Consider the following 24,993-nt stretch of genomic DNA (forward strand, 5'->3'; position numbering starts at 1 on the left):
GGTGAGGAGGACGGGCACTGCTCCCTCCGTATTATCGGACACCCCGCCATGCGCACAACCTCCCCCTCTAGACCGGCCTTCACGGGCCCAGGGGGGAGAGGCGGGGCCCTTGGGGGACCCACCAGACATGGACCCAGTCGGTCAACCGAGAGAGACCCAGGTGAGGCTGTGCGAGTCTGGGCTCCCCGTGTACGAGGTGAGTGTTGCTGGCTCAGCTCTCAGCGACAGTAGTTCTTCTCCTGCCTCGTCCCTCTTTTCAGTTGAGTCGGATGAGGGCGGGGCCATGAGTTCAAGTGAGGTTTCGGGTATTGCTGGTGGAGGAGCAATCTGATTTTAAGTACGCCTATTATTTATTATTTTAAAATCAGAATTTTGCTTTAACTCTCCACGATGTCTGAGCTCATGGGAATCTCCCTCAACGTGAGGGGCGCCAAGTCAAAAGTGAGAAGGGTTGCTCTCTTCAATTTTTTATCTTGCCTGGCAGCCTCTGTATTTTTCCTGCAGGAGTGCGGCATTCCCCATACAATGAGATATGAAAATTACAAAAAGGATTGGAAGTATGGTCCATCCGTCTGGTCTGGATCCAACGAGTCCAGATCAGCAGGGGTCGCCATTCTTTTTAAGGGAAACGTTTTAATTGATTTTATTCAAGAAATCTTACCAGGACGTATTTTAATGGTTAAAGCTTTTATTGATGGTGTAAAGTGGCAGTTTTTAAATTTTTACGGATCACCAGAAAAGAATGAAAGAGCGAGGATGCTGGAGATTTTACCGCTTTTTATCAACACATCTGAGCCTTTTATCCTCGCAGGTGATTTTAATTGTATCCTGAGAGGAGAACGCCGGCTTACCAACAGTACGAGTAGGAACTATGACAAGACCTCTGGACTGCTCAAGGATATCGTGACTGATTTTAAATTAAAAGACATATACAAAGAATGTAACAGGAGCAGTCCAGAGGAAGCCGGCGTTACCTGGAGCAACGCCACCTGTAGCTCCAGGATTGATTTTATCTTTTGTTCTGAAAATTTACTGCCTTTTAATTGTGAAGTTTTAACCAATGTGTTTTCAGATCACAGGCTTTTATCTTTTAAAGTAAAGCATGATCTTAATAATATTGTATGTAAAAAGTCCTGGAAGATGAATGTTTCCCTTTTAGACGATCCACAGGTTTTAGCAGATTTTATTGAATTTTACCAAGAAAGCAGGCGGGTAAGAGACACACGTACTCCCATCAGTGCATGGTGGGAGAAAATGAAAAAGAAAATAAAAGATTTTTTTATTAAGAAAAGCGTGGCGAAAGCCAAAGAGAAATACGCTTTTTTTAAAATTCTCAATACCCGTCTGCAGACCCTGTACAAAATGCAAGATCATGACATAGACGTTAAAGATGACATCACCAATTTGAAAAAGGAGATAGCCCAGTGCCTGGAGCAGAAAGGTAAAGAGATTATATTCCGTTCAAAAATACAACATGTGGAGGAGAACGAGACCTGCTCCAGGTACTTTTTTAAGAAAATAAATAACAAAAAGGCAATTATCAAAAATATAGAAGGGGTGTCAGATGTACAGGGTCTTTTAAGTAAAGTTCATGAGTTTTACACTGACCTTTTTAATGTTAAGACTGTGGATCATAATTTTATGCGTGACTCACTGAAGGAGATTACTACTGTTTTAGACCCTGTCTCCCAGAATTTTTTATTACAGGAGCTGACGGAGCAGGAGGTTTTAGAAACTGTTAAGAGTTTTAAAACAGGGAAAGTTCCCGGACCGGACGGTATACCCAGTGAGTTTTATGTAAAATTTTATGACATTTTAAAAGAGGATCTTTTTAACCTTTTTTCTGATGTTTTTAATTCCAAGATGCTGCCTAAGTCCTGGCGGAAGGGTGAGGTCTCCCTGCTGTATAAGACGGGTGACATCGCAGTTTTAAAGAATTGGAGACCAATAACCCTTCTAAATAGCGACTATAAAATTATGGCTAAAATATGTGCAAATAGATTAAAAGCCATAATACCCCACATTATACACTCTGACCAGGTGTGTGGGGTGCCAGGCCGCAGCATCTGGGATAATTTAAACCTAATAAAAGACGTGATTGAGGACACGAGGTCTAGAAAAGTTAAATTAGCCATTTTATCTATAGACTTTGAGAAGGCGTTCGACCGTGTCTCTCATTTTTATCTTTTTAAGGTTTTAGAACGTATGGGTATACCTGAAGGATTTTTATTATCTATTAAAGCCTTTTACAGAGAATGCACCAGCAAAATTTTAGTGAATGGTTTTAAGACACAGGACGTATTTTTAAACTCTGGGGTGAAGCAGGGGTGTCCCTTGTCCCCACTGCTTTTTATATGTGCATTGGAGCCTCTGTTATGCGCAATTCGCCGCGATAAGTGTATCCGTGGAGTCCCCCTGCCCGGGGGAGGCGGCGTAGAGGCCAAAGCAGTGGGGTACATGGATGATGTGGCGGTTTTATGTAGGGACGCCCTGTCGCTTCAGAGAACCCTTAGGCAAATCGAGTTTTATTGCTGTGCTTCCGGTTTTAAAGTAAACTTCAGCAAGAGTCATATTTTAAACATAGGAAGCATGGCTCTTAGAGATATACCGGTTCCTGTGTCTGATAATATTAAAATTTTAGGTGTCTCCTTCAGTGGGTACGACAATGGTTTTATCAGTTGGGACATGGTGGCGCAGAAGGTAAATCAAAAAATATGCATGTGGAACATGAGGAAGCTTACCATGGAGGGAAAAATTTTAATAATTAAAATGATAATTTTACCTTTGCTTTTATACTTAAGCATGGTTTTCCCTCCTCCCACGGTTTTATTAAGAAAAATTACTAAAGCTTGTTTTACCTTCTTTTGGAGTTCCAGAATGGAGAAACTTAAACGTGAGACGGTAATGAAAATCAAACCAAAGGGTGGCAAAGACTTTCCAGATTTTAATAGGTTTCTTTTAATCAAGTACTTTTGTTTCTGTCTTAATTCTCTTTTTAAACAACATCATTGGTCTTATTTTCTACGTTTTAATACTGGGTTTTTTATGCGAAGGATGGGGTGGTTTGAAATTGTTTTAACCTCACCTTATGCTTTTAATCTACCAGCAAATTACGTGATTTTAGAGAAAATAGTGGCCTTGTTTAATTTTAAAGGGAAAAATTTTAATGACATGATAAACAGTAAGAAACTTATAAAAGACATAAGAGGAAATGAAGTCGTCACTAATATTGAAAATTTTAATAATGAACGCTGTGCTTTTATCTTCAAAATGGTTAATGTGTTTTATCTTTTTAATACACAGATGGACCTGGCCTGGAGCTGCGTTCATCAATGTCTTCCATGCCGGGCATTCCAATTCAGGAGAGGATTCGCGAGGTCTGCCATCTGTCCGAGGGAAGGCTGCCAGGCTGAGGAGACCGTGCGTCATATTTTTTGGACTTGCGATTTTACTAAACATATTTGGATAAAGATATTCCCTCTAATGAAGAAGATGGCAGACCTAAAGGACTTGACTTACGAAATGATTTTATATGGACTCTTTGGATGCCCAACCGCGAACCAAAAGACTATTGCATGGAAGACGATGAACTGCGTAAAAGAAGCTCTGTGGAAGGCCAGGAACATCCTGATTTTTAAGCACGATGTTTTATCTGTTGACGATGTTTTAGGTCTTTGTTTTAGCGAGATGTACATTTATTATTTATTAGATAAAAAAAGAAATGCCACCCTTTCAAATAAATGGTTTGTAAAAGAATGGAACTCCAATATATAAGAATTTGCCACCATGTCCCCTTTTTATGTGTTTTTATGTAAATTGATTTTATTACTGTAATTCATTGTAAAAAGCTGTAATTCATTGTAAATATTTTTTGAATTTTAAGTAATAAATCATTGACACCCCCGCGAGGGGGTAGCCAACTTAAAAAAAAATCTGTTCTTATCAGTTTAATATCTGATACGTCCCCTATCTGGGGACCATATATTAAATGGATTTTTAGAACAGGGAGATGGAAATAGAGCTTGCTCTGTCCACTCCACGCATTGACCTGGTATTGCAGTATTTCCAGGACCGGTGCACCCTTTCCTTATGTGTTGACTAAAATCAGATTCCAAAAGTGTTTTTTGTGTTTGCCACTGTTTCTGTCTTTCTGAAGGGATCTCCCCTTTTAATCCCATTATTTCAACACCTGTTGGACAATGCATGAGTGATAATGAGCTAATTGATTAAATGCAATTAATGAATACATTGCCACCTCTTGTTTTGTGTCGTCTGTGTGTCTGTGTTTCCGGCATTTCACATTGGAACAGCTCATTCACCTTCCTTGTCTTCTCTCCGCCCTCCCTTTTAGGTAAGTTAAAGAGCTGCACCTGAGCCAGCCACTGATTGATGCAGCACCACAGTCAAATAGTGGAGTGGAGTAGGGGAACAGCAAACAGCCATTAAAGCCGCCCGCCCGCCACAATGGACCTACCTGTGTACACTAGATGGATGTGATGGAATGTACTGTTGTCCCTACATTTCAAGAAGGAGTAAGAATTGCAGTTGCAACAAAGCCTTGCTTGCCTACAAAGAGAGCAGCAATTTGGATTTGTTACTATGTTACCTAGAAGAATAACAAACTGTGCAAGGATGGAGGTTGTAGGAGCAAGGAGAAGTTGTCTGTAAAGTTGGTGGATGCTTATTTTCCACTTTGCAGTCCCTTGTCTCCCTCTTGTGGCCTCCTGGAGGCAACTAGCTGTGCAAAAAAAGACAGCCTGGCGGCCGGCTGTTGCAGTGTTGCCCTCTCAGGCAACACTGAGTGACTGACTGAGCCGCACCGTCTTATATAAAGTTCAGACGGAACTTTGCACGTGTCATAGTGGAGCCCTGAGGAGCCAGAGCCAGCTTTCTGACATCATAATGGGGCCTCAGAGATAAAAGCCTGGGCCCAGGCAGTGTTGGTCAGTGCTGCTCAGCAGGCAGCACTGGACTGGACTGGATTACAGCTGATACAAGGTGTGAAGGAACAAGGGGTGGCTGTGGGCATGCGCTTGCTGCCGCTGCCAGTGTTTATCTGCATGGCAGCAGGGCATTTGGGCGTTGCCAGGAAGGCGTTTTTATGTAGATTCCTCCTCTTTCAGCACTGCATTGTGGTGCAAGCAAAAGAAGCAAATCCTGTCTGGCTTCCTCTCCGGCCTTTATTCACCTCCCGTGTAGCTGTGAGTGTGTGAGCCTGCAGGGCCCCATGGAATTGCCTAGAAGTAGGCTGAATTGCTGCAAGGGCTGAACAGCAGTATCGGGCAGGCTCGGGCAACGCGCGGCCCGTTCGGGTTATCGCTTCTCGGCCTTTTGGCTAAGATCAAGTGTAGTATCTGTTCTTATCAGTTTAATATCTGATACGTCCCCTATCTGGGGACCATATATTAAATGGATTTTTAGAACAGGGAGATGGAAATAGAGCTTGCTCTGTCCACTCCACGCATTGACCTGGTATTGCAGTATTTCCAGGACCGGTGCACCCTTTCCTTATGTGTTGACTAAAATCAGATTCCAAAAGTGTTTTTTGTGTTTGCCATTGTTTCTGTCTTTCTGAAGGGATCTCCCCTTTTAATCCCATTATTTCAACACCTGTTGGACAATGCATGAGTGATAATGAGCTAATTGATTAAATGCAATTAATGAATACATTGCCACCTCTTGTTTTGTGTCGTCTGTGTGTCTGTGTTTCCGGCATTTCACATTGGAACAGCTCATTCACCTTCCTTGTCTTCTCTCCGCCCTCCCTTTTAGGTAAGTTAAAGAGCTGCACCTGAGCCAGCCACTGATTGATGCAGCACCACAGTCAAATAGTGGAGTGGAGTAGGGGAACAGCAAACAGCCATTAAAGCCGCCCGCCCGCCCGCCACAATGAACCTACCTGTGTACACTAGATGGATGTGATGGAATGTACTGTCGTCCCTACATTTCAAGAAGGAGTAAGAATTGCAGTTGCAAGAAAGCATTGCTTGCCTACAAAGAGAGCAGCAATTTGGATTTGTTACCATGTTACCTAGAAGAATAACAAACTGTGCAAGGATGGAGGTTGTAGGAGCAAGGAGAAGTTGTCTGTAAAGTTGGTGGATGCTTATTTTCCATTTTGCAGTCCCTTGTCTCCCTCTTGTGGCCTCCTGGAGGCAACTAGCTGTGCAAAAAAAGACAGCCTGGCGGCCGGCTGTTGCAGTGTTGCCCTCTCAGGCAACACTGAGTGACTGACTGAGCCGCACCGTCTTATATAAAGTTCAGACGGAACTTTGCACATGTCATAGTGGAGCCCTGAGGAGCCAGAGCCAGCTTTCTGACATCATAATGGGGCCTCAGAGATAAAAGCCTGGGCCCAGGCAGTGTTGGTCAGTGCTGCTCAGCAGGCAGCACTGGACTGGACTGGATTACAGCTGATACAAGGTGTGAAGGAACAAGGGGTGGCTGTGGGCATGCACTTGCTGCCGCTGCCAGTGTTTATCTGCATGGCAGCAGGGCATTTGGGCGTTGCCAGGAAGGCGTTTTTATGTAGATTCCTCCTCTTTCAGCACTGCATTGTGGTGCAAGCAAAAGAAGCAAATCCTGTCTGGCTTCCTCTCCGGCCTTTATTCACCTCCCGTGTAGCTGTTAGTGTGTGAGCCTGCAGGGCCCCATGGAATTGCCTAGAAGTAGGCTGAATCGCTGCAAGGGCTGAACAGCAGTATCGGGCAGGCTCGGGCAACGCGCGGCCCGTTCGGGTTATCGCTTCTCGGCCTTTTGGCTAAGATCAAGTGTAGTATCTGTTCTTATCAGTTTAATATCTGATACGTCCCCTATCTGGGGACCATATATTAAATGGATTTTTAGAACAGGGAGATGGAAATAGAGCTTGCTCTGTCCACTCCACGCATTGACCTGGTATTGCAGTATTTCCAGGACCGGTGCACCCTTTCCTTATGTGTTGACTAAAATCAGATTCCAAAAGTGTTTTTTGTGTTTGCCACTGTTTCTGTCTTTCTGAAGGGATCTCCCCTTTTAATCCCATTATTTCAACACCTGTTGGACAATGCATGAGTGATAATGAGCTAATTGATTAAATGCAATTAATGAATACATTGCCACCTCTTGTTTTGTGTCGTCTGTGTGTCTGTGTTTCCGGCATTTCACATTGGAACAGCTCATTCACCTTCCTTGTCTTCTCTCCGCCCTCCCTTTTAGGTAAGTTAAAGAGCTGCACCTGAGCCAGCCACTGATTGATGCAGCACCACAGTCAAATAGTGGAGTGGAGTAGGGGAACAGCAAACAGCCATTAAAGCCGCCCGCCCGCCACAATGGACCTACCTGTGTACACTAGATGGATGTGATGGAATGTACTGTTGTCCCTACATTTCAAGAAGGAGTAAGAATTGCAGTTGCAACAAAGCCTTGCTTGCCTACAAAGAGAGCAGCAATTTGGATTTGTTACTATGTTACCTAGAAGAATAACAAACTGTGCAAGGATGGAGGTTGTAGGAGCAAGGAGAAGTTGTCTGTAAAGTTGGTGGATGCTTATTTTCCATTTTGCAGTCCCTTGTCTCCCTCTTGTGGCCTCCTGGAGGCAACTAGCTGTGCAAAAAAAGACAGCCTGGCGGCCGGCTGTTGCAGTGTTGCCCTCTCAGGCAACACTGAGTGACTGACTGAGCCGCACCGTCTTATATAAAGTTCAGACGGAACTTTGCACGTGTCATAGTGGAGCCCTGAGGAGCCAGAGCCAGCTTTCTGACATCATAATGGGGCCTCAGAGATAAAAGCCTGGGCCCAGGCAGTGTTGGTCAGTGCTGCTCAGCAGGCAGCACTGGACTGGACTGGATTACAGCTGATACAAGGTGTGAAGGAACAAGGGGTGGCTGTGGGCATGCGCTTGCTGCCGCTGCCAGTGTTTATCTGCATGGCAGCAGGGCATTTGGGCGTTGCCAGGAAGGCGTTTTTATGTAGATTCCTCCTCTTTCAGCACTGCATTGTGGTGCAAGCAAAAGAAGCAAATCCTGTCTGGCATCCTCTCCGGCCTTTATTCACCTCCCGTGTAGCTGTGAGTGTGTGAGCCTGCAGGGCCCCATGGAATTGCCTAGAAGTAGGCTGAATCGCTGCAAGGGCTGAACAGCAGTATCGGGCAGGCTCGGGCAACGCGCGGCCCGTTCGGGTTATCGCTTCTCGGCCTTTTGGCTAAGATCAAGTGTAGTATCTGTTCTTATCAGTTTAATATCTGATACGTCCCCTATCTGGGGACCATATATTAAATAGATTTTTAGAACAGGGAGATGGAAATAGAGCTTGCTCTGTCCACTCCACGCATTGACCTGGTATTGCAGTATTTCCAGGACCGGTGCACCCTTTCCTTATGTGTTGACTAAAATCAGATTCCAAAAGTGTTTTTTGTGTTTGCCATTGTTTCTGTCTTTCTGAAGGGATCTCCCCTTTTAATCCCATTATTTCAACACCTGTTGGACAATGCATGAGTGATAATGAGCTAATTGATTAAATGCAATTAATGAATACATTGCCACCTCTTGTTTTGTGTCGTCTGTGTGTCTGTGTTTCCGGCATTTCACATTGGAACAGCTCATTCACCTTCCTTGTCTTCTCTCCGCCCTCCCTTTTAGGTAAGTTAAAGAGCTGCACCTGAGCCAGCCACTGATTGATGCAGCACCACAGTCAAATAGTGGAGTGGAGTAGGGGAACAGCAAACAGCCATTAAAGCCGCCCGCCCGCCACAATGGACCTACCTGTGTACACTAGATGGATGTGATGGAATGTACTGTCGTCCCTACATTTCAAGAAGGAGTAAGAATTGCAGTTGCAACAAAGCCTTGCTTGCCTACAAAGAGAGCAGCAATTTGGATTTGTTACTATGTTACCTAGAAGAATAACAAACTGTGCAAGGATGGAGGTTGTAGGAGCAAGGAGAAGTTGTCTGTAAAGTTGGTGGATGCTTATTTTCCATTTTGCAGTCCCTTGTCTCCCTCTTGTGGCCTCCTGGAGGCAACTAGCTGTGCAAAAAAAGACAGCCTGGCGGCCGGCTGTTGCAGTGTTGCCCTCTCAGGCAACACTGAGTGACTGACTGAGCCGCACCGTCTTATATAAAGTTCAGACGGAACTTTGCACGTGTCATAGTGGAGCCCTGAGGAGCCAGAGCCAGCTTTCTGACATCATAATGGGGCCTCAGAGATAAAAGCCTGGGCCCAGGCAGTGTTGGTCAGTGCTGCTCAGCAGGCAGCACTGGACTGGACTGGATTACAGCTGATACAAGGTGTGAAGGAACAAGGGGTGGCTGTGGGCATGCACTTGCTGCCGCTGCCAGTGTTTATCTGCATGGCAGCAGGGCATTTGGGCGTTGCCAGGAAGGCGTTTTTATGTAGATTCCTCCTCTTTCAGCACTGCATTGTGGTGCAAGCAAAAGAAGCAAATCCTGTCTGGCTTCCTCTCCGGCCTTTATTCACCTCCCGTGTAGCTGTGAGTGTGTGAGCCTGCAGGGCCCCATGGAATTGCCTAGAAGTAGACTGAATCGCTGCAAGGGCTGAACAGCAGTATCGGGCAGGCTCGGGCAACGCGCGGCCCGTTCGGGTTATCGCTTCTCGGCCTTTTGGCTAAGATCAAGTGTAGTATCTGTTCTTATCAGTTTAATATCTGATACGTCCCCTATCTGGGGACCATATATTAAATGGATTTTTAGAACAGGGAGATGGAAATAGAGCTTGCTCTGTCCACTCCACGCATTGACCTGGTATTGCAGTATTTCCAGGACCGGTGCACCCTTTCCTTATGGGTTGACTAAAATCAGATTCCAAAAGTGTTTCTTGTGTTTGCCATTGTTTCTGTCTTTCTGAAGGGATCTCCCCTTTTAATCCCATTATTTCAACACCTGTTGGACAATGCATGAGTGATAATGAGCTAATTGATTAAATGCAATTAATGAATACATTGCCACCTTTTGTTTTGTGTCGTCTGTGTGTCTGTGTTTTTACGGCATTTCACATTGGAACAGCTCATTCACCTTCCTTGTCTTCTCTCCGCCCTCCCTTTTAGGTAAGTTAAAGAGCTGCACCTGAGCCAGCCACTGATTGATGCAGCACCACAGTCAAATAGTGGAGTGGAGTAGGGGAACAGCAAACAGCCATTAAAGCCGCCCGCCCGCCACAATGGACCTACCTGTGTACACTAGATGGATGTGATGGAATGTACTGTCGTCCCTACATTTCAAGAAGGAGTAAGAATTGCAGTTGCAACAAAGCCTTGCTTGCCTACAAAGAGAGCAGCAATTTGGATTTGTTACTATGTTACCTAGAAGAATAACAAACTGTGCAAGGATGGAGGTTGTAGGAGCAAGGAGAAGTTGTCTGTAAAGTTGGTGGATGCTTATTTTCCATTTTGCAGTCCCTTGTCTCCCTCTTGTGGCCTCCTGGAGGCAACTAGCTGTGCAAAAAAAGACAGCCTGGCGGCCGGCTGTTGCAGTGTTGCCCTCTCAGGCAACACTGAGTGACTGACTGAGCCGCACCGTCTTATATAAAGTTCAGACGGAACTTTGCACGTGTCATAGTGGAGCCCTGAGGAGCCAGAGCCAGCTTTCTGACATCATAATGGGGCCTCAGAGATAAAAGCCTGGGCCCAGGCAGTGTTGGTCAGTGCTGCTCAGCAGGCAGCACTGGACTGGACTGGATTACAGCTGATACAAGGTGTGAAGGAACAAGGGGTGGCTGTGGGCATGCACTTGCTGCCGCTGCCAGTGTTTATCTGCATGGCAGCAGGGCATTTGGGCATTTCCAGGAAGGCGTTTTTATGTAGATTCCTCCTCTTTCAGCACTGCATTGTGGTGCAAGCAAAAGAAGCAAATCCTGTCTGGCTTCCTCTCCGGCCTTTATTCACCTCCCGTGTAGCTGTGAGTGTGTGAGCCTGCAGGGCCCCATGGAATTGCCTAGAAGTAGGCTGAATCGCTGCAAGGGCTGAACAGCCGTATCGGGCAGGCTCGGGCAACGCGCGGCCCGTTCGGGTTATCGCTTCTCGGCCATTTGGCTAAGATCAAGTGTAGTATCTGTTCTTATCAGTTTAATATCTGATACGTCCCCTATCTGGGGACCATATATTAAATGGATTTTTATAACAGGGAGATGGAAATAGAGCTTGCTCTGTCCACTCCACGCATTGACCTGGTATTGCAGTATTTCCAGGACTGGTGCACCCTTTCCTTATGTGTTGACTAAAATCAGATTCCAAAAGTGTTTTTTGTGTTTGCCATTGTTTCTGTCTTTCTGAAGGGATCTCCCCTTTTAATCCCATTATTTCAACACCTGTTGGACAATGCATGAGTGATAATGAGCTAATTGATTAAATGCAATTATTGAATACATTGCCACCTCTTGTTTTGTGTCGTCTGTGTGTCTGTGTTTCCGGCATTTCACATTGGAACAGCTCATTCACCTTCCTTGTCTACTGTCCGCCCTCCCTTTTAGGTAAGTTAAAGAGCTGCACCTGAGCCAGCCACTGATTGATGCAGCACCACAGTCAAATAGTGGAGTGGAGTAGGGGAACAGCAAACAGCCATTAAAGCCGCCCGCCCGCCCGCCACAATGGACCTACCTGTGTACACTAGATGGATGTGATGGCATGTGCTGTCGTCCCTACATTTCAAGAAGGAGTAAGAATTGCAGTTGCAACAAAGCCTTGCTTGCCTACAAAGAGAGCAGCAATTTGGATTTGTTACTATGTTACCTAGAAGAATAACAAACTGTGCAAGGATGGAGGTTGTAGGAGCAAGGAGAAGTTGTCTGTAAAGATGGTGGATGCTTATTTTCCATTTTGCAGTCCCTTGTCTCCCTCTTGTGGCCTCCTGGAGGCAACTAGCTGTGCAAAAAAAGACAGCCTGGCGGCCGGCTGTTGCAGTGTTGCCCTCTCAGGCAACACTGAGTGACTGACTGAGCCGCACCGTCTTATATAAAGTTCAGACGGAACTTTGCACGTGTCATAGTGGAGCCCTGAGGAGCCAGAGCCAGCTTTCTGACATCATAATGGGGCCTCAGAGATAAAAGCCTGGGCCCAGGCAGTGTTGGTCAGTGCTGCTCAGCAGGCAGCACTGGACTGGACTGGATTACAGCTGATACAAGGTGTGAAGGAACAAGGGGTGGCTGTGGGCATGCACTTGCTGCCGCTGCCAGTGTTTATCTGCATGGCAGCAGGGCATTTGGGCATTTCCAGGAAGGCGTTTTTATGTAGATTCCTCCTCTTTCAGCACTGCATTGTGGTGCAAGCAAAAGAAGCAAATCCTGTCTGGCTTCCTCTCCGGCCTTTATTCACCTCCCGTGTAGCTGTGAGTGTGTGAGCCTGCAGGGCCCCATGGAATTGCCTAGAAGTAGGCTGAATCGCTGCAAGGGCTGAACAGCCGTATCGGGCAGGCTCGGGCAACGCGCGGCCCGTTCGGGTTATCGCTTCTCGGCCATTTGGCTAAGATCAAGTGTAGTATCTGTTCTTATCAGTTTAATATCTGATACGTCCCCTATCTGGGGACCATATATTAAATGGATTTTTATAACAGGGAGATGGAAATAGAGCTTGCTCTGTCCACTCCACGCATTGACCTAGTATTGCAGTATTTCCAGGACTGGTGCACCCTTTCCTTATGTGTTGACTAAAATCAGATTCCAAAAGTGTTTTTTGTGTTTGCCATTGTTTCTGTCTTTCTGAAGGGATCTCCCCTTTTAATCCCATTATTTCAACACCTGTTGGACAATGCATGAGTGATAATGAGCTAATTGATTAAATGCAATTATTGAATACATTGCCACCTCTTGTTTTGTGTCGTCTGTGTGTCTGTGTTTCCGGCATTTCACATTGGAACAGCTCATTCACCTTCCTTGTCTACTGTCCGCCCTCCCTTTTAGGTAAGTTAAAGAGCTGCACCTGAGCCAGCCACTGATTGATGCAGCACCACAGTCAAATAGTGGAGTGGAGTAGGGGAACAGCAAACAGCCATTAAAGCCGCCCGCCCGCCCGCCACAATGGACCTACCTGTGTACACTAGATGGATGTGATGGCATGTACTGTCGTCCCTACATTTCAAGAAGGAGTAAGAATTGCAGTTGCAACAAAGCCTTGCTTGCCTACAAAGAGAGCAGCAATTTGGATTTGTTACTATGTTACCTAGAAGAATAACAAACTGTGCAAGGATGGAGGTTGTAGGAGCAAGGAGAAGTTGTCTGTAAAGATGGTGGATGCTTATTTTCCATTTTGCAGTCCCTTGTCTCCCTCTTGTGGCCTCCTGGAGGCAACTAGCTGTGCAAAAAAAGACAGCCTGGCGGCCGGCTGTTGCAGTGTTGCCCTCTCAGGCAACACTGAGTGACTGACTGAGCCGCACCGTCTTATATAAAGTTCAGACGGAACTTTGCACGTGTCATAGTGGAGCCCTGAGGAGCCAGAGCCAGCTTTCTGACATCATAATGGGGCCTCAGAGATAAAAGCCTGGGCCCAGGCAGTGTTGGTCAGTGCTGCTCAGCAGGCAGCACTGGACTGGACTGGATTACAGCTGATACAAGGTGTGAAGGAACAAGGGGTGGCTGTGGGCATGCACTTGCTGCCGCTGCCAGTGTTTATCTGCATGGCGGCAGGGCATTTGGGCGTTGCCAGGAAGGCGTTTTTATGTAGATTCCTCCTCTTTCAGCACTGCATTGTGGTGCAAGCAAAAGAAGCAAATCCTGTCTGGCTTCCTCTCCGGCCTTTATTCACCTCCCGTGTAGCTGTGAGTGTGTGAGCCTGCAGGGCCCCATGGAATTGCCTAGAAGTAGGCTGAATCGCTGCAAGGGCTGAACAGCAGTATCGGGCAGGCTCGGGCAACGCGCGGCCCGTTCGGGTTATCGCTTCTCGGCCTTTTGGCTAAGATCAAGTGTAGTATCTGTTCTTATCAGTTTAATATCTGATACGTCCCCTATCTGGGGACCATATATTAAATGGATTTTTAGAACAGGGAGATGGAAATAGAGCTTGCTCTGTCCACTCCACGCATTGACCTGGTATTGCAGTATTTCCAGGACCGGTGCACCCTTTCCTTATGTGTTGACTAAAATCAGATTCCAAAAGTGTTTTTTGTGTTTGCCATTGTTTCTGTCTTTCTGAAGGGATCTCCCCTTTTAATCCCATTATTTCAACACCTGTTGGACAATGCATGAGTGATAATGAGCTAATTGATTAAATGCAATTAATGAATACATTGCCACCTCTTGTTTTGTGTCGTCTGTGTGTCTGTGTTTCCAGCATTTCACATTGGAACAGCTCATTCACCTTCCTTGTCTTCTCTCCGCCCTCCCTTTTAGGTAAGTTAAAGAGCTGCACCTGAGCCAGCCACTGATTGATGCAGCACCACAGTCAAATAGTGGAGTGGAGTAGGGGAACAGCAAACAGCCATTAAAGCCGCCCGCCCGCCCGCCCGCCCGCCACAATGGACCTACCTGTGTACACTAGATGGATGTGATGGAATGTACTGTCGTCCCTACATTTCAAGAAGGAGTAAGAATTGCAGTTGCAACAAAGCCTTGCTTGCCTACAAAGAGAGCAGCAATTTGGATTTGTTACTATGTTACCTAGAAGAATAACAAACTGTGCAAGGATGGAGGTTGTAGGAGCAAGGAGAAGTTGTCTGTAAAGTTGGTGGATGCTTATTTTCCATTTTGCAGTCCCTTGTCTCCCTCTTGTGGCCTCCTGGAGGCAACTAGCTGTGCAAAAAAAGACAGCCTGGCGGCCGGCTGTTGCAGTGTTGCCCTCTCAGGCAACACTGAGTGACTGACTGAGTCGCACCGTCTTATATAAAGTTCAGACGGAACTTTGCACGTGTCATAGTGGAGCCCTGAGGAGGCAGAGCCAGCTTTCTGACATCATAATGGGGCCTCAGAGATAAAAGCCTGGGCCCAGGCAGTGTTGGTCAGTGCTGCTCAGCAGGCAGCACTGGACTGGACTGGATTACAGCTGATACAAGGTGTGAAGGAACAAGGGGTGGCTGTGGGCATGCACTTGCTGCCGCTGCCAGTGTTTATCTGCATGGCAGCAGGGCATTTGGGCGTTGCCAGGAAGGCGTTTTTATGTAGATTCCTCCTCTTTCAGCACTGCATTGTGGTGCAAGCAAAAGAAGCAAATCCTGTCTGGCTTCCTCTCCGGCCTTTATTCACCTCCCGTGTAGCTGTGAGTGTGTGAGCCTGCAGGGCCCCATGGAATTGCCTAGAAGTAGGCTGAATCGCTGCAAGGGCTGAACAGCAGTATCGGGCAGGCTCGGGCAACGCGCGGCCCGTTCGGGTTATCGCTTCTCGGCCTTTTGGCTAAGACCAAGTGTATTTATACAGGAGGTTTTTAGTCAGAAGGTGCTCAGGTACCCTCTCTCTCGGCCTCGGGGGATCGTCCAGGTTCGCCTGGACTTCACCCCCGTGCTGCTATTTGGGAGAGAGGCTTAGTCCTGAGCAACGAGTTGCGATCCCCCCAGCCCCTTGGTCTCTGTACGTCAAGGGGCGCAGCGAAAGCTGCGCGGTTCGACCTGGCCACGCTAATGGCAGGCGAACCCGATGCGGTGCCGGTATACGCCCGGCTGCGAAACTCTGCTAGAGTCATCTTGGCAGAGGGTGGAGGCGGTCCACGAGGTGTCAAGTTCCTCGTATACGAAATCCTCGAGAAGTTGCTGGCGGTCCGCAAGCATGAAATTTTGGCGATCCAGGATTACCCAAGGCGTGGAGTTTTTGACATAACTTTTGTTGGAGAAGGTATCCTCCGTGATGCTATGGACAAAGCTGAGAGGGAAAAAGTTCAACTCACGTCTTTGGGAGTCCAGGTAATAGAGCATGCTTTTGAGGTAACCAAACTCGTGGTGATTAAGATGTATTCCCCATATGTGAAGGACCAGGAAGTGGCAGCATTCTTAGCTGCCTACTTCAAGAACATCAAGCTTATGGGGAGAGTTATGAACGAGTGCGGTGTGTGGACCGTCAAGTGGAAGTACTTAGTGACTTTGATAAAGGACCCCTCCACCCAAAATACGAGACTCCCACCGGCTCGTTTTAAAATTGGAACAGTGAATGGCGACCTCTACTTCTCGGGGATGCCAAACTTCTGCAGGGCCTGCGGTACCTATGGGCATACCAGTTACAACTGCGATGTCACCTGCAGGAACTGCGGAAGCAAAGAGCACACAATTAGAGAATGCACAGGAGAAAAAAAATGTAACTTTTGTCAGAAAACTGGTCATCTGTATTTTTCTTGCCCCTATAGGTACCGAGGCGAAGAAGATGAGCAACCCGGAGCGCCCCCACGTGCTCCACCAGCGGACCAAACCCGTCCCCAGGGAGAGGAACAGACCAGCCACACGAAAGAGGAGAGAGGTACCTGGGCTTCAAAGGTGCGAGGGACTGGAGCCAAAACAGGTACCTCGCAGCCAGCAACCTTGGAGGATAAAGGGGAGCCCAGTGCGAAGGAAAAGCGGCAGACTAAGCGGAAGGCGGAAAAGGAGCAGGCCGGAAAAACTGAGGCATCCCAGAAGGCTGGTTGCTCAGGGGGTGCCGGGCCTGCTCCAAGCCCTGGGTCTCTGGCATCCTCGTCGGAGGAAGAGGACGAGGTGCCGGTGGGTCCCCGAAAAAAAGGGAGGCAAGCCAGAGTCAGTAGGGGGGAGACAGGGGAGGAGCAGATGGACACAACGGTGAAAAACGATGCGGCTCCTCCTAGAACCCCCTCCTCGCCGCGACTGGTGAGGAGGGCGGGCACTGTTCCCCCCGTGGAAACTGACACCCCACATTGTGCGCAACCTCCCCCTCCAGAAGGGCCTGCACGGTCCCAGGGGGGAGGTGCGGGCCCCCTAGGGGACCCACCCGACCTAGACGGTCAACCGTTTGAGACCCAGGGAGATCCGAATGAGTTTGGGCTCCCCGTACGCAGAAGCTTGGTTGCTGGCGTTACCCTCAGCGAAGGTAGTTCCTCTCCTTCGTTCTCCCTCCTGACAAATGATTCGGACGGGGGCGGGTATCTGAGCCCAAGTGAGATATTTGGTATTGCTGGTGGAGAAAATGTGTGATTTTAAAATACCGCTACTATTTATTATTTTAAAATCAAATACGCATTCAAAACTCCACAATGTCTGAACTAAAGGGAATATCCCTCAACGTGAGGGGCGCCAAGTCTAAAGTAAGAAGGGTTGCTCTCTTCAATTTTTTATCTTGCCTGGCAGCCTCTGTTTTTTTCCTGCAGGAGTGCGGTATTCCCCATACGATGAAGTACACCAAATATAAAGAAGATTGGAAATATGGTCCATCCGTCTGGTCTGGATCAAACGAGTCCAGATCAGCAGGGGTCGCCATTCTATTTAAGGGAAACGTTTTAATTGATTTTATTCAAGAAATCTTACCAGGACGTATTTTATTGGTTAAGGCTTTTATTGACGGTGTGAAATGGCAGTTTTTAAATTTTTATGGCTCACCTGATAAAAATGAGAGGGCAGAAATGCTAGAAGTTTTACCTCTTTTTATTAACACAACTGAGCCTTTTATCCTCGCAGGTGATTTTAACTGTATCCTGAGAGGGGAACGCCGGCTTACAAGTGCTACAAGCAGAAATTACGATAAGACCTCTGGACTGCTCAAAAATATGGTGAGCGATTTTAATTTAAAAGATGTTTACAAAGAATGTAACAGGAGCAGTCCAGAGGAAGCCGGCGTTACCTGGAGCAACGCCACCTGTAGCTCCAGGATAGATTTTATATTTTGTAATGAGAACTTACTGCCTTTTAAATGTGAAGTTTTAACCAACGTGTTTTCAGATCATAGGCTTTTATCTTTTTATGTGAAGCGTGATCTTAATAATCTTATTTGTAAGAAGTCCTGGAAGATGAATGTTTCCCTTTTAGATGATCCACAGGTTTTAACCGATTTTATTGAATTTTACAAGAAAAGCAGGCGGGTGAGAGATACCAGAGCTCCCATCAGTGCATGGTGGGAGAAGATGAAAAGTAAAATAAAAGATTTTTTTATTAAAAAGAGTGTGGTAAAAGCCAAAATAAAATATGCTGTTTTTAATACATTAAACACCCGTCTGCAGACCCTGTACAAAATGCGAGACAATGAAATAGAAGTGGAAGCCGACATCACCGACCTTAAAAAGGAGATAGCCCAGTGCCTGGAGCAGAAAGGTAAAGAAATAATCTTTCGTTCAAAAATTCAAAACATAGAGGAGAACGAGACCTGCTCCAGGTACTTTTTTAAAAAAATCAACAATAAAAGGGCTGTCATCAAAAATATTGAAGGTGTGTCGGATGTACAGGGTCTTTTAAGTAAAGTTCATGAGTTTTATACTGACCTTTTTAATGTTAAGACTGTGGATCGTGATTTTATGCGTGACTCACTGAAGGAGATTACCACTGTTTTAGACCCTGTCTCCCAGAATTTTTTATTGCAGGACCTGACGGAGCAGGAGATTTTAGAAACAGTTAAAAGTTTTAAAGCAGGTAAAGTTCCTGGTCCGGACGGTATACCCAGTGAGTTTTATGTAAAATTTTATGATCTTTTAAAAGAAGATTTGTTTTTACTATACGCAGAAGTTTTTAAATCCAAGATGCTGCCTAAGTCCTGGCAGAAGGGTGAGGTCTCCCTATTATACAAGACGGGTGACATCGCAGTTTTAAAGAACTGGAGACCAATAACCCTTCTAAACAGCGACTACAAGATCATGGCTAAATTATGTGCGAACCGGATGAAAGCCATAATACCCCACATAATACATTCCAACCAAGTATGTGGGGTGCCAGGCCGCAGCATCTGGGACAATCTTAACCTTATTAAAGATGTGATTGAGGACACGAGGTCTAAGAAGAATAATTTAGCAATTTTATCAATAGACTTTGAAAAAGCTTTTGACCGTGTCTCTCACTTTTATTTGTTTAAGGTTTTAGAGCGTATGGGTATACCTGAAGGATTTTTATTATCCATCAAAGCCTTTTATAAAAATTGTACAAGTAAGATTTTAGTAAATGGTTTTAAGACACAGGACGTATTTTTAAACTCTGGGGTGAAGCAGGGGTGTCCCTTGTCCCCACTGCTTTTTATATGTGCGTTAGAGCCTCTATTATGCGCAATTCGCCGAGACAAGTTGATACGTGGAGTCCCCCTACCAGGGGGAGGCGGCATAGAGGCTAAAGCAGTGGGGTACATGGATGATGTAGCGGTATTATGCAGGGACACCCGGTCGCTTCAGAGAGCCCTCAAGCAGATAGAGTTTTATTGCTGTGCTTCCAGTTTTAAGATAAACTTTAGCAAGAGTAGTATTTTAAGCATAGGAAGCATGGTTTTTAGTGACATACCAGTTCCTGTGTCGGATAATATTAAAATTTTAGGGGTCTCCTTCAGTGAGTACGACAATGGTTTTATCAGTTGGGACATGGTGGCGCAGAAAGTAAACAAGAAGATATGTATGTGGAATATGAGGAAGCTTACTATGGAGGGAAAAATTTTAATTATTAAAATGGTCATTTTACCCCTGCTTTTATATCTGAGTATGGTTTTCCCTCCTCCCACGGTTTTACTGAGAAAAATAACCAAAGCTTGTTTTACTTTCTTTTGGAGTTCCAGAATGGAGAAATTAAAGAGAGGAATCGTGATGAAGTCCAAACCAAAGGGTGGCAAAGACTTTCCAGATTTTAATAGGTTTCTTTTACTAAAATTTTTTAGCTTCTGTTTTAATTCCCTTTTTAAAGAGCACTATTGGTCGTTTTATTTACGTTATAATACAGGGTTTTTTATGCGAAGGTGTGGGTGGTTCCAGATTATTTTAACCTCACCTTATGCTTTTAATTTACCCCCACAATATGTAATTTTAGAAAAAATAGTTGCTTTATTTAAATTAAAAGGGAAGAGTATTAATGATCTTAAAAATAGCAAGAAGCTTTTAATCGACCTAAAAAGAGAGGATGCGGTCAGCAGAATAGACAATTTTAACGAAAAACGTAGTGGTTTTATCTGGAAAATGTCTAACATATTTTATCTCTTTAACACACAGAAGGACCTGGCCTGGAGCTGCATTCATCAATGTCTTCCATGCCGGGCATTCCAATACAGAAGAAGATTCGCGAGGTCTGCCGTCTGCCCGAGGGAAGGCTGCCAGGCTGAGGAGACAGTGCGTCATTTACTTTGGACATGTTACTTTGCACAACATTTTTGGAAAAAGATATTCCCTCTTATGGAAAAGATGGCAGACCTGCAGGACTTATGTTACGATGATATTTTATATGGACAATTTGGATGCCCGACCGCGAATCAGAAGACAATAGCATGGAAGACGATGAATTGCGCTAAAGAAGCTCTTTGGAAGGCCAGGAACATCCTTCTTTTTAAACACGACGTTTTAACAACGGATGATGTTTTAGGTCTTTGTTTTAGTGAGATGTATTTATATTATTTAATTGACAGGAAAGCAAATGCCACCCTTCTAAATAAATGGTTTGTGACTGACTGGAACTCCAATAAATAAAGATTTGCCACCATGTCCCCCTATAAATATTAATGTAATTTGATTTTTACTATTGTAACAATATGAAAATGTTTGATGTAATTGTTGTGTTATCTATTGTAAAATTGAATTTTTATTAATAAATCATTGACACCCCCGCGAGGGGGTAGCCAACTGAAAAAAAATCTGTTCTTATCAGTTTAATATCTGATACGTCCCCTATCTGGGGACCATATATTAAATGGATTTTTAGAACAGGGAGATGGAAATAGAGCTTGCTCTGTCCACTCCACGCATTGACCTGGTATTGCAGTATTTCCAGGACCGGTGCACCCTTTCCTTATGGGTTGACTAAAATCAGATTCCAAAAGTGTTTCTTGTGTTTGCCATTGTTTCTGTCTTTCTGAAGGGATCTCCCCTTTTAATCCCATTATTTCAACACCTGTTGGACAATGCATGAGTGATAATGAGCTAATTGATTAAATGCAATTAATGAATACATTGCCACCTCTTGTTTTGTGTCGTCTGTGTGTCTGTGTTTCCGGCATTTCACATTGGAACAGCTCATTCACCTTCCTTGTCTTCTCTCCGCCCTCCCTTTTAGGTAAGTTAAAGAGCTGCACCTGAGCCAGCCACTGATTGATGCAGCACCACAGTCAAATAGTGGAGTGGAGTAGGGGAACAGCAAACAGCCATTAAAGCCGCCCGCCCGCCCGCCACAATGGACCTACCTGTGTACACTAGATGGATGTGATGGAATGTACTGTCGTCCCTACATTTCAAGAAGGAGTAAGAATTGCAGTTGCAACAAAGCCTTGCTTGCCTACAAAGAGAGCAGCAATTTGGATTTGTTACTATGTTACCTAGAAGAATAACAAACTGTGCAAGGATGGAGGTTGTAGGAGCAAGGAGAAGTTGTCTGTAAAGTTGGTGGATGCTTATTTTCCATTTTGCAGTCCCTTGTCTCCCTCTTGTGGCCTCCTGGAGGCAACTAGCTGTGCAAAAAAAGACAGCCTGGCGGCCGGCTGTTGCAGTGTTGCCCTCTCAGGCAACACTGAGTGACTGACTGAGCCGCACCGTCTTATATAAAGTTCAGACGGAACTTTGCACGTGTCATAGTGGAGCCCTGAGGAGCCAGAGCCAGCTTTCTGACATCATAATGGGGCCTCAGAGATAAAAGCCTGGGCCCAGGCAGTGTTGGTCAGTGCTGCTCAGCAGGCAGCACTGGACTGGACTGGATTACAGCTGATACAAGGTGTGAAGGAACAAGGGGTGGCTGTGGGCATGCACTTGCTGCCGCTGCCAGTGTTTATCTGCATGGCAGCAGGGCATTTGGGCATTTCCAGGAAGGCGTTTTTATGTAGATTCCTCCTCTTTCAGCACTGCATTGTGGTGCAAGCAAAAGAAGCAAATCCTGTCTGGCTTCCTCTCCGGCCTTTATTCACCTCCCGTGTAGCTGTGAGTGTGTGAGCCTGCAGGGCCCCATGGAATTGCCTAGAAGTAGGCTGAATCGCTGCAAGGGCTGAACAGCCGTATCGGGCAGGCTCGGGCAACGCGCGGCCCGTTCGGGTTATCGCTTCTCGGCCATTTGGCTAAGATCAAGTGTAGTATCTGTTCTTATCAGTTTAATATCTGATACGTCCCCTATCTGGGGACCATATATTAAATGGATTTTTATAACAGGGAGATGGAAATAGAGCTTGCTCTGTCCACTCCACGCATTGACCTAGTATTGCAGTATTTCCAGGACTGGTGCACCCTTTCCTTATGTGTTGACTAAAATCAGATTCCAAAAGTGTTTTTTGTGTTTGCCATTGTTTCTGTCTTTCTGAAGGGATCTCCCCTTTTAATCCCATTATTTCAACACCTGTTGGACAATGCATGAGTGATAATGAGCTAATTGATTAAATGCAATTATTGAATACATTGCCACCTCTTGTTTTGTGTCGTCTGTGTGTCTGTGTTTCCGGCATTTCACATTGGAACAGCTCATTCACCTTCCTTGTCTACTGTCCGCCCTCCCTTTTAGGTAAGTTAAAGAGCTGCACCTGAGCCAGCCACTGATTGATGCAGCACCACAGTCAAATAGTGGAGTGGAGTAGGGGAACAGCAAACAGCCATTAAAGCCGCCCGCCCGCCCGCCACAATGGACCTACCTGTGTACACTAGATGGATGTGATGGCATGTACTGTCGTCCCTACATTTCAAGAAGGAGTAAGAATTGCAGTTGCAACAAAGCCTTGCTTGCCTACAAAGAGAGCAGCAATTTGGATTTGTTACTATGTTACCTAGAAGAATAACAAACTGTGCAAGGATGGAGGTTGTAGGAGCAAGGAGAAGTTGTCTGTAAAGATGGTGGATGCTTATTTTCCATTTTGCAGTCCCTTGTCTCCCTCTTGTGGCCTCCTGGAGGCAACTAGCTGTGCAAAAAAAGACAGCCTGGCGGCCGGCTGTTGCAGTGTTGCCCTCTCAGGCAACACTGAGTGACTGACTGAGCCGCACCGTCTTATATAAAGTTCAGACGGAACTTTGCACGTGTCATAGTGGAGCCCTGAGGAGCCAGAGCCAGCTTTCTGACATCATAATGGGGCCTCAGAGATAAAAGCCTGGGCCCAGGCAGTGTTGGTCAGTGCTGCTCAGCAGGCAGCACTGGACTGGACTGGATTACAGCTGATACAAGGTGTGAAGGAACAAGGGGTGGCTGTGGGCATGCACTTGCTGCCGCTGCCAGTGTTTATCTGCATGGCGGCAGGGCATTTGGGCGTTGCCAGGAAGGCGTTTTTATGTAGATTCCTCCTCTTTCAGCACTGCATTGTGGTGCAAGCAAAAGAAGCAAATCCTGTCTGGCTTCCTCTCCGGCCTTTATTCACCTCCCGTGTAGCTGTGAGTGTGTGAGCCTGCAGGGCCCCATGGAATTGCCTAGAAGTAGGCTGAATCGCTGCAAGGGCTGAACAGCAGTATCGGGCAGGCTCGGGCAACGCGCGGCCCGTTCGGGTTATCGCTTCTCGGCCTTTTGGCTAAGATCAAGTGTAGTATCTGTTCTTATCAGTTTAATATCTGATACGTCCCCTATCTGGGGACCATATATTAAATGGATTTTTAGAACAGGGAGATGGAAATAGAGCTTGCTCTGTCCACTCCACGCATTGACCTGGTATTGCAGTATTTCCAGGACCGGTGCACCCTTTCCTTATGTGTTGACTAAAATCAGATTCCAAAAGTGTTTTTTGTGTTTGCCATTGTTTCTGTCTTTCTGAAGGGATCTCCCCTTTTAATCCCATTATTTCAACACCTGTTGGACAATGCATGAGTGATAATGAGCTAATTGATTAAATGCAATTAATGAATACATTGCCACCTCTTGTTTTGTGTCGTCTGTGTGTCTGTGTTTCCAGCATTTCACATTGGAACAGCTCATTCACCTTCCTTGTCTTCTCTCCGCCCTCCCTTTTAGGTAAGTTAAAGAGCTGCACCTGAGCCAGCCACTGATTGATGCAGCACCACAGTCAAATAGTGGAGTGGAGTAGGGGAACAGCAAACAGCCATTAAAGCCGCCCGCCCGCCCGCCCGCCCGCCACAATGGACCTACCTGTGTACACTAGATGGATGTGATGGAATGTACTGTCGTCCCTACATTTCAAGAAGGAGTAAGAATTGCAGTTGCAACAAAGCCTTGCTTGCCTACAAAGAGAGCAGCAATTTGGATTTGTTACTATGTTACCTAGAAGAATAACAAACTGTGCAAGGATGGAGGTTGTAGGAGCAAGGAGAAGTTGTCTGTAAAGTTGGTGGATGCTTATTTTCCATTTTGCAGTCCCTTGTCTCCCTCTTGTGGCCTCCTGGAGGCAACTAGCTGTGCAAAAAAAGACAGCCTGGCGGCCGGCTGTTGCAGTGTTGCCCTCTCAGGCAACACTGAGTGACTGACTGAGTCGCACCGTCTTATATAAAGTTCAGACGGAACTTTGCACGTGTCATAGTGGAGCCCTGAGGAGGCAGAGCCAGCTTTCTGACATCATAATGGGGCCTCAGAGATAAAAGCCTGGGCCCAGGCAGTGTTGGTCAGTGCTGCTCAGCAGGCAGCACTGGACTGGACTGGATTACAGCTGATACAAGGTGTGAAGGAACAAGGGGTGGCTGTGGGCATGCACTTGCTGCCGCTGCCAGTGTTTATCTGCATGGCAGCAGGGCATTTGGGCGTTGCCAGGAAGGCGTTTTTATGTAGATTCCTCCTCTTTCAGCACTGCATTGTGGTGCAAGCAAAAGAAGCAAATCCTGTCTGGCTTCCTCTCCGGCCTTTATTCACCTCCCGTGTAGCTGTGAGTGTGTGAGCCTGCAGGGCCCCATGGAATTGCCTAGAAGTAGGCTGAATCGCTGCAAGGGCTGAACAGCAGTATCGGGCAGGCTCGGGCAACGCGCGGCCCGTTCGGGTTATCGCTTCTCGGCCTTTTGGCTAAGACCAAGTGTATTTATACAGGAGGTTTTTAGTCAGAAGGTGCTCAGGTACCCTCTCTCTCGGCCTCGGGGGAT

At 46.1% G+C, this 24,993-nt stretch overlaps 10 non-coding genes and 1 pseudogene across 10 annotated transcripts; all 11 read left to right on the plus strand.

The window, feature by feature from the left end:
* Positions 1-3,864: 3,864 nt before the first annotated feature.
* Positions 3,865-4,085, plus strand: LOC142674904 (U2 spliceosomal RNA; annotated as a pseudogene).
* A 1,230-nt stretch (positions 4,086-5,315) lies between these two features.
* Positions 5,316-5,506, plus strand: LOC142674737 (U2 spliceosomal RNA). The gene has a single exon (XR_012851829.1). It is a non-coding gene; the product is annotated as a U2 spliceosomal RNA (small nuclear RNA).
* Positions 5,507-6,740: 1,234 nt separating this feature from the next.
* LOC142674738 (U2 spliceosomal RNA) lies at positions 6,741-6,931 on the plus strand. The gene has a single exon (XR_012851830.1). It is a non-coding gene; the product is annotated as a U2 spliceosomal RNA (small nuclear RNA).
* Positions 6,932-8,161: 1,230 nt separating this feature from the next.
* On the plus strand, positions 8,162-8,352 carry LOC142674948 (U2 spliceosomal RNA). The gene has a single exon (XR_012852005.1). It is a non-coding gene; the product is annotated as a U2 spliceosomal RNA (small nuclear RNA).
* Positions 8,353-9,582: 1,230 nt separating this feature from the next.
* Positions 9,583-9,773, plus strand: LOC142674740 (U2 spliceosomal RNA). The gene has a single exon (XR_012851831.1). It is a non-coding gene; the product is annotated as a U2 spliceosomal RNA (small nuclear RNA).
* Positions 9,774-11,005: 1,232 nt separating this feature from the next.
* LOC142674868 (U2 spliceosomal RNA) lies at positions 11,006-11,196 on the plus strand. Its single transcript, XR_012851948.1, has one exon. It is a non-coding gene; the product is annotated as a U2 spliceosomal RNA (small nuclear RNA).
* A 1,234-nt stretch (positions 11,197-12,430) lies between these two features.
* LOC142674889 (U2 spliceosomal RNA) lies at positions 12,431-12,621 on the plus strand. The gene has a single exon (XR_012851967.1). It is a non-coding gene; the product is annotated as a U2 spliceosomal RNA (small nuclear RNA).
* Positions 12,622-13,855: 1,234 nt separating this feature from the next.
* On the plus strand, positions 13,856-14,046 carry LOC142674741 (U2 spliceosomal RNA). The gene has a single exon (XR_012851832.1). It is a non-coding gene; the product is annotated as a U2 spliceosomal RNA (small nuclear RNA).
* A 6,563-nt stretch (positions 14,047-20,609) lies between these two features.
* LOC142674916 (U2 spliceosomal RNA) lies at positions 20,610-20,804 on the plus strand. Its single transcript, XR_012851984.1, has one exon. It is a non-coding gene; the product is annotated as a U2 spliceosomal RNA (small nuclear RNA).
* A 1,234-nt stretch (positions 20,805-22,038) lies between these two features.
* LOC142674890 (U2 spliceosomal RNA) lies at positions 22,039-22,229 on the plus strand. Its single transcript, XR_012851968.1, has one exon. It is a non-coding gene; the product is annotated as a U2 spliceosomal RNA (small nuclear RNA).
* Positions 22,230-23,463: 1,234 nt separating this feature from the next.
* LOC142674742 (U2 spliceosomal RNA) lies at positions 23,464-23,654 on the plus strand. The gene has a single exon (XR_012851833.1). It is a non-coding gene; the product is annotated as a U2 spliceosomal RNA (small nuclear RNA).
* The last annotated feature ends 1,339 nt before the right edge of the window (positions 23,655-24,993 follow it).

The sequence above is a fragment of the Rhinoderma darwinii genome (assembly GCF_050947455.1).
Source record: "Rhinoderma darwinii isolate aRhiDar2 chromosome 2 unlocalized genomic scaffold, aRhiDar2.hap1 SUPER_2_unloc_21, whole genome shotgun sequence".
NCBI lineage: Eukaryota > Metazoa > Chordata > Amphibia > Anura > Rhinodermatidae > Rhinoderma > Rhinoderma darwinii.